Raw genomic sequence first — 9851 nt, 5'->3', positions numbered from 1 at the left:
ACGACCTCTAAATATAAAATTTAGTACGTATAGTATTGCAAAAATGTTTATAACTAGGAGCCTTGAAGAAAAAGGGAGAAAATCAAAACCGTTAAATCGAAAAGCGCAACACTTCGATCGATAACGTAAACGAACGTATAAGGAGTAAGCTAATGAGAAGAGATATACAAAAGAGTGCCAAAATACATATATCAAGGCTCGGAACTCGGTTTGCGAAGATAACCGGTTGGAGCATATAAAGTATACATACATATATAAGGAACTTCCCAACCTCTAAGAGGAATCAATACAAAATATATATACAGTGGATAATGTGAGTATCTAAGCAAAATACATCAACCAAAATAAAATTCCAAGATACTAAGGATCTTCGCCAAGATAGAAGCCTCCAGAGTGCCTCAGCGAGGAGCCTCACGTCCTGCATCTGGAAATCACAAAATCTGCATGGATAAGAACCAGAGGTTCTCAGCACGGTAACAGTGCCCAAATATCTAACATGTAATGTCTTAGGAAAGCCGAAGGCAATCCTAGAACTTCCAGATATAATCAAAGCATATAAATACAACTAAACCATAGGAAAAATGAAATCAGGTGACTAGCTTAAGGATCTTCAGACTAACTATATATCCCCTTTTCAAATCCTACAAACCTCCCAACCGCCAACAATAACAGAGATGCAAGCACAAGTAAATCAAGCAAGGAATGCACAAGTAAGAAACAGATAAGACAATTAAGCAATTAGCGAGTAATGATGCAATCAATTAGGCAATTCAGACAATTCACATATAATGCATATGATGCATGCCTGTCCTAGTGGCTGATGAGTCTCTTCTGTCGGTTATAAAGCCAGCCCAACAAGTCCTGGTAGCTAACCATTGGACTGTCCTTCTATTGTGCATCCCTAAATCGAGTTATCTCATAACACAAACATCATATATATACATATATCCAACACCCTCACTGGTGTATATTTACAGGGGCGAGCTCATCTGGAACTTTCACAGTGTCCGGCCACACTTACGACATACGGTCAGTAGAGTATCGAGTTTTCACCTGGAGCACGTGGTGGCTAGACACTACTTTCACCCAAGAAAACTCGTATCTCAGATAGGTGGAGTGCAACAATCATAATAATCAACAATTTAGCATATATGCATTTAATCACAGCCATACATTAACATTTATCTCAGCCATTCAGCTCACAATTCATAATTCTATACTCAGCCATAATCATCATCCCACACGGCCATTCGGCTTATATCACACTCAGCCATTTGACTCATATCATATACAGCACCCTACCATCCTCCTCAACAACTTATCACATCATCTTTCATCATATTCATCATATCTTATCACAACATCCCTTTTCTTCCCCCACAAGTTACCCTCTTCCCTAGCTTTCCCTTAATCACTAGGAATTTATATCAACTCAAGGTTTAAGGGATGAAATTGGGGGTTTATAAGCGTGAAATAGCATCTCGTAAGGTTACGAGCTTGTTGGAAATGTGAAGAGCTTGAAAACAAAAGCTTTAAAAGAGAACCGGGTCGCGTGCGTACGTACAGGGGTGTGCATGCGCATGCCCAGAAGTATTTTTAAAAAGTGTGCGTACGCACAGGTCTGTACATATGCACAAAAAGCAAAATCTCCAGGGTTAAGTGCGTGCACAAGCTGTGCTAGCGCCACCACCAGCATGCCATTCCCAATGTATGCATACGCACGGGGACGTGCGTACGCACAGCTTGCAAGACTTCCTTGGCCATGTGTGCGCACAGAGCGTGCTAGCGCTCCCAGCAGCAGCCCCATTTCCATGTGTGCATACGCACGGGGCTGTGCGTACGTACAGGCTCCAAAATTTCAAGGGTTGTGTGTGCGCACAAGGCTATGCGTGCACATACAACCCAGAAATCATAAATTCTGCAGAAGTTGCAGAATTCAAATTTTTGGCCCAAACTTCCAACAATCATATCTTCTTTCCCAAAATTCAGATTTTAACCAAATTTAAGCTATTTTAAAGCTTATGAAATTATCTTTCAATTGATATAAAAATCATCAAATTTCGAAAATAATTGCTCAAGATATGATCCGTTGAAGTTCATCAAAATCCCACTTTTACCAAAACTTATAAACTCCCCATTTTAACACATAAACACTTACCAACTCTCATGTAAAACCATTCAAAACTCCACCACTTCAACATCAAACATTTCCAATTCTCATTTAATCAACAATCCACAATTCTTCAACATTTATCCCAAATCTCAACTCAATGATCCAATTCACAATCAACAATTATATCACAATTCTCAATCAAACATTCAAATTTATCAATCACCATATATACATGCATATATCAATCTCACCCATTCAACTCATGTTCATCAACAAGAGTCTCACCATTATCATCTATTAAACATATCAACTCACATCACATATAACTTTCACATGTTGTACTAACAATTACTATCATTCACAATCACCCAACCACTACTCAAATACTCATCTCAACCCAATTTATTCAATAACTACATCAACATTTCATAATTCAATAAATTTATACACAACAACATAATTCATTTTAATCTGTCAACAACATTAATAATTTAACTCCTATCTTAGGTCTCTAGTCTAAGTTTCACACCACATTACATTTTAGATATAGAAAATCGAAACCATACCTTGACCGATTTTTGTTCCACTCGGAAAACTCTCAAATTCAACTTCTAAGGTCTCCAAAACCTCACAAACAAATCTCCAAGCACAAAAGTTCCTTTCCAAGCTTTCCAAAACCACCAATCAAGCTCCAAAACACATATATACAATGCCTAAGCCACAATATCACACCCAAACACAATAACTCAATCACTAAATCACAAAATTCCAAGTCTTTAGCTTAGGGTTGAGAATCTCACCTTACCCAAGGACCAAGACAGCTAGAACAAGCATTCTCTTCAAGCTAATTTGAGCCTATAACATCCAAACTCAAAAATCTCAACACTTTACCCAAAAAATTTTTAAAATGAGGGCTGAAAATTCTAAGAGTAAACTATAACTTACCTCAAGATTGCTTGGATGGATTTTGTAGAGCTCGACACCGCGGTTGCATGGCCGCAAACGGTGCGTCAATCGGAGCTCCGGATCAAAAGTTATGATCAATTGAATATGGAACAAAGGTTTTGGAACTTCTCCCCTTTCCCTTTCTTAATTTCAGCGTGTTTGTTGTGTTTTGAGGGGCGAGAGAGCTGAGCTTCATTATTGAATGAGGCTTGGCTGGCCCTTAGGCCCAACTTGGGTTCGGTTGGCCCGGTTCGGCCCGTTCGACCCAATTTTGGGCCGATTTCTTTAAATTAGTGTTAAAATTCTCATTTTAAATTTCTCTTTCACATTAAACCATAAAAATCTCATTTTTTCTTTTCTAAAATATATTTTAATTTATGGGTTAATTAGCCATTAATTAACCGGATTTTACAAACCGGGCCCAAGTGGATCCAAGCCCACACTATATCAGAACTCATTTCAGTACAAAACAACCCATTTCTCCCTTTTTGGAGAGAGAAACACGCTGAAATGGTGAATAGAGGAGGAAGAGAGAAACCCTAGCCACCATCAACTTCAAACCATCATAACTTTCTCGCGGGAACTTTGATTAACAAGCCATTTGCGGCCACACATTTCTCTTTCCATCCTCTACAATTCTATCTATGTTTTGTGGTGAGTATTTCATTCTTCTCTGCCCAGTTTTAATTTTTTCCCTCTAAAAATGTGATTGACTATAGGTGTTGAGTGATTTTATGATTTTGGTTGTTTAGGAGTGCTCTAGTATGAGCCATTGGTGAGTTCCATCAACCAATTTTATGGGTTAAGATAAGGAACCCTCTACTCCTTATGATTTATCAATTTCATGAACTCTAGGTTGATTAAAGTGTGAAAATTGATTATGTTAGAGTATTGGGTGATTTTGGTGTAAAATTGGAAGACTGATATTGCTTGTGGGGCCTTGGGAAGGCTTGGAGCTAAGGGTTGGTAGAGACTTCCAAGAAGAAGCTCAATTATTTTGGCTACAAGAGGTACGGCTTAAGTTTCATTTAAGTACTGTGTGATATGATGTGAATTCCTAAGTTAGGTGCTCCTATGATTAAGCTTGAATGGTACGATTGATTAGTATTATATGTGTAATGGATGATATTGATATTGGATAAGGATTGTAGAATTGTATATTTGGTAGAATTGATGTGTATAGATGATGTGCTTGGTAATTTATGAAATTGGATGATAATTTAATGGTGATGCATGATGGTTGTGTGTGGAAAATTGAGTATTTGAGTGATGACAATGCTTTTATGAGATTATGTATTGGATTGGTATATTGGGTCCGAGGCCGTGAATCTTGGGCCAGAGGCTGGAAAGAGGTAAGAAAGGTAAGTTGATGTGTGTATTGTGTGATGATATTAGAGATTGGATCGATTTTAAATATTGAGTGTGTGAATAATTGGTTTGATTTTTGAATAATAAGGTTTGAGGAATTGAGGTGTGGAATTTGATAGTTTTGGGTGAAATTGTGTAGATGAGGTAGGTTTGGTTTTGGTTGAGTGTAATTATTTGAATATGGTTGGGTTGTAGTCATTTGGATGAGTGAAAATGAATTTGGCTTATAAACATTGGAATAATTGGTGATTTCTGTTTCTGGGTAAAAACTGATTTTTGACTAACTTCGGCGGTCCGTACTCAGTTTTCGGAGTTAGGAATTCTTCAAAATCAAATTTTTATGAAAGTTTATTCAACGATCTTTCCAACGGTTAAGAAATGGTTAAAAAAGGAATTTTGTAGAAGAAGTTATGTGGGTCGGAAGTTTGGGGTTTGAAAATGTAATCTTGCACGCGTCACTCACGATTTTCACCAAATCACGCGTGCGCCTAGCCGACTCGTACGCGTCACTGTATTGATGCAGGTGCCCAGTAGAAAATCCAGAGAGTTGTGCTGGTACTGTGCTGGTTTTGTGCGAGGAGCACAAAACACACCCATGCGTACGCGTGGCTGATGTGCACACATCACTCTGCTTTTCCACCTTCCCAGGCGTGCGCATGGGCGATGCTTACGTGTCACCCGCCTTTCTCCACTTCCCATGCGTGCACGTGGGCGATGCGCACACGTGACCCTATTTTCAACAAGAGTTGATTTTTGAGTTTTTAAAACCAAATTTCAGAATTCTAAGCCTCCATTTTCATCCTCTAAGTCCTAAATCTTTATAGTATGCCTAGTAATAAAAAGAAGCTAGAACATGTGGTAACTTGTGGATGAAGTAAAGTGAGAACCAATGATGAATGATGAGTAATGATGATTGTGTGAGTTGCTAAGGATGATGTTGGGAGTGCTGTGTATGCCATGAGCCGAAGGGCTATGTTTGTTAGTGAATTATGGATGGTTGTGTATTATGTTGTGAGCCAGATGGCTGTGATAAAAATTGACTTATGGTGGAGTATGTATATACATATGATTGAATGAGATAGATGTGCCGGGTAAGAGGCGGTGGAAATGACCACTCGCTCCAGGTATATGATTAAGAAGTGTAGAGATGTCTAGAATGTTTGGGAAATGAATTAATGAATTAATGATTATGAAGGAAGTGGAATAATAATGAAAATGAACTTGAATTTGATTGTGATAGGCATCCGGGTAAGACGCAGTGGTGTCATCCACTTGCTGCGGGTAAGAGACAAGGACATCGGGTAAGATGCAGTGATGTTTTCCACTTGCTCCGAGCATGAATTTTGAATGAATTGATGTATGAAAATAAATTGCAATGATAATGAAAATGTGTTTCTGAATGTGACATCGGGTAAGATTCAGTGGTGTTATCCACTTGCTCTGGAAGAGTTTGAGGCTTCGGGTAAGATGCAAGGGCTGTGTTCTGTCGTCGCTTGCTTCGGGTCGAGAACTATAACATCGCCTGGGTAAGAGGCAGTGGTGAGGTCGTCCCCTGCTTCGGGTACGCGGGTAAAATGCAAGGGTTGCGGCGCTGTCCCACTTACTCTGTGTTTGTTGTTCCGTCCACGGTTAGCTATCAGGACCTGTCGGATTAGCTTTGTAACTGACAGATGAGACTCATCGGCCATAGGACAAGCATGCATCATCTGCATATGTTTGATACTGTTTGGGTTTGCTTAATTACTTTGATTTGCCTAATTGTACATGTTTCCTGATTATTTGCTAATTATCTTACTTGCTTTACCTGTGCATTACTTGCCCGTATTATTTGTGTTTGTATAAGAGTTGAATTACTTGAGGGATGATTCTATTCTTGGATTATTTTGTTGGAAGGTAGTGAAAGTATGAAGGATATTGGGTTAGAGATAGAATGCCCTATGATAGTTGGCAAGTTATGGATTAGTGAGGACCTAGGATGAATAATTGATGAAAGGAAGTTAAAACTCTTAGTGAGTTTGTATTATAGCGCATTATATTTATTTGGTACTTTTACCGTACTGGAAACCCATGGGTCGGGGGTTCTCATTCCATATATATCTCTTATTTTTCAGATGCAGGTCCAGGTGCTCAAAAGTGAGCTACGGTTCATCTGAGAGATGGCGAAGGTCTTTATATTCTCTACTTATATTTTTCTTAGAATCTATCCACCTTTATTTTGAAAAGCTTATATTACGAATTGAACTCTTTTGAACTTGCCTATAGAGGCTCTTATGTATCTTTTGGGAGAGATTAGAAAATACTGTTGTCAACTACTTTCATACTGTACCCTAGACGGCCTAAACTTTGTGGGTGACGACTAGTGGCTATTTACTTATGTTATATATCTATATATTGTCCTTCTCTTATTCTCCTTTATGACTTTATCCTTATATCGCTTTCGACTTCACGCTTTATTTTTTGTTGTCGATACGTGAGTGATATGACTTCGCAATTTTATTTTTGCTCTTTTCAGCCTTCTCGATTAATACTCCTTTCAATTTTTTTTGTAATTATGTATTAAAAATCCACTTGAGAGTCGTACCACCTTATTATCATTGATTTATGACTCGAGCATAAGGATTTGAATATTAGGGTGTTACAACTAGCGAGGACGATGTTCTCACTCCCCTACAGGTTTTTTTTCCTTTTTAGGATATGGACGACAAAGTTTCAGAAGAGTTATTTCATTCTCTGTTTATTTGATATTTTTGTATTATCTTAACTATTATATGTTTTCAACAAAAAAAGTATTTTTGAAAAAGTTTATGCGGTTTTAAGTTTTAAATAGACTCCTATTTTAGTATTAAATATGTTTAGAGTCATAATACCCAAGCTATCAGAGTGGCGCAGGCGAAAGCGTGATATTCTAATAGTGAGAATGTTACATAAGGCGACCACAATTGCTTATGAAAAATAAGTGCAAGGCGACAACAATACCAAGCAATAATTAGGTAAGCTGATTTTAGAGTCTCACATTACTCCCTAATTCTCAATAAACTTTATTGAATTCCATCTTTTGTATTGTAAGTGTACCAACAAAAATTCATCCACTAACTAAAATTTCCTTTATTTTTATTATTATGTAGTCTTATTCTTGCTCCTTTACCTGATTAGAAGACCAATCAAATAAAAAATTTCAGACATTTTTTTTAAGTAAAAGTGAAAACCATAGATCATAGATATATTTTTATCACAAAGAAGCAAAACAATCTTTTTTTTTTTCAAGAAGTATAAATGTGACTATTTTTTATTTTAAGCATGAGGTGGTGTTGGAAGTGGGTATTGCAATCGTAGGATGTTAGGGGAATAATCAACAAGATGGTGAATGTGATGGTGGAAGACAAAGAGAAGTTGTGAGGACGAGTTAGGTAAAGAACGGGTAATTTAAAAATTCTAAATAATTTTTTATGATTTTGATAGTTTTGTCAATTAAAATTTATCTTTTATGAATATATCATTAATTTCGTTTTTCATATGTAGATTTATCAATATCTGAATCCTTCTTAGCTAAAAATAATTATTTATTTTTAAAAAATATATTTTTTATTTCTATTTTATTCTATTTTTTTTAGTCGGCCTAATTATTAGCTGCAAGCCTGCAACATTAGTTTAGGGATGTGATTTTCTAAGAGAGATATATATAAGACCATCTCTAATAGAAAACTTATTCCAATTCTTATTTATGTTTCACGTGACAAATTATCATTGGATATTATAAGTCTCTCTGAAAAAGAATTTTCTCTCTTCAAAGTATGAGTAAAAACGTTACTTCTTTTTTTTCTAACAGTTGAAACTGTATTGTGCAAAAAAAACAAAAAAACAAAAAAAAACTTGAAGAATTCATGCGTTAGAAGTGCTCTAAAAGAAGCCTTTTGTTTTTTTTTTTTTTTTGTCGTAATAAAAACGAAGCTCTATCTTTAGTTTTAATGATTGAATCCTGTGAAATTACTTAATTATTAGGAAATTATCAATCACTTGTTAACTATAAGATTTGTTTTAATCATTTGTCCCAATCTTACGATACATGCTTTCCACATGTTCATGATAAGATTTACAAGCAATGATTCCTTATTTCTCACTTTATGTAGTTTTTACCAAAATAATTTAACATTATTTTATTTGTTCAGTTTAGTTATCAAAGATTGAAATAATATTCAAACCCACGAGGGCTAGAGGAGTATATATCTTCCTGTCCATCGGGTATCTATTCCCCACCAAGGTGCTTCTCTATTTGACAAAAAAAAATGTAAATATTAGTTAGATTAATGGATGGTTTCTTCTTTCTTCTTTTTTTTTCTTGACAGTTGAAAACTCAGAACTGTTATATTCACATATAGTGCGCTGGGCCTACATCCAATGGTATGACTCAACTTTTAGTTTTGTGGGTCAATTTTTATTTTATTTTAAAGCCTGGTTTGTCAACTTCTAAACCTGAAATTGCTTGAAAAAAAGGTGTAGAGAAGAAGAAAAGAAAATATTATGTTAATATGAACCGGCTAACCAATGGTTATACAGCTGTACTTAGCATAGTGAATCTTAATCACTACACACTCACTGGTTAGTTGCCTATTTGAGGTAAGCGCACACATTTATTAAATGTCTTAAGGTCTCAACTATGTTTTCTTTAATATATACTATATATAAGAGAAACATTTTTCAATATTCAAGCTATAGTATTTCGAGTCCCTACCAAAAAAGTTAGTTGAATGGATTTCGTATCCATACTCAATGCTTAAATTTTAATATATTATTTTAAAAAGAAAATTGCTTAACTAGAGATCTGAATTGATGTTTTATTTAATACGCTTAATATATAATTATTAAGTAAATTATATAGTCTCTATTTTATTTTATTTTGTTTGTTCATTCTCCATTTTATTCTAATTTTCAAATTTGAATTGATATCTCAAATAGATACTATCTTACGTATGAAATGAGTAAAAAAGTATGGTTGCATGGAAGAAGATTATCCTTCTTTAATTGAAGGTTTAATCATTATCTTATAATAATTAAAAACTTTTAAAATGGTGAACCAATTATTTCACCTACCTATGAAAACCTACAAATTAAGGGAAAATAAAATAAAATAAAATAAATCAGTATACTTAACGATAAATATGACCCAAAAAAATACGTATATATCTATAGATTAATAGAAGGATCCTAATTGTAATGAAAACCTTCCTAATTGTGGGGCCAATAGCAATATCTTGGCAGTGGTTATATGATATTTTCTTTTTTGGGTGCCATTCGTCATCAGTTTTAGTGTCTGCTGATGCATTAGCTTTCTCATTTTTGTGGCACTGGTGAATCTGCTACTCTAGCATATACCATTAATACTATAATATGCTATTATTAATTTATTATGTGCAATAAGCAATATTGT

The sequence above is a fragment of the Arachis duranensis genome, chromosome 1 (assembly GCF_000817695.3).
Source record: "Arachis duranensis cultivar V14167 chromosome 1, aradu.V14167.gnm2.J7QH, whole genome shotgun sequence".
Classification (NCBI taxonomy): domain Eukaryota; kingdom Viridiplantae; phylum Streptophyta; class Magnoliopsida; order Fabales; family Fabaceae; genus Arachis; species Arachis duranensis.
Note: the sequence above shows the minus strand (reverse complement) of the source record.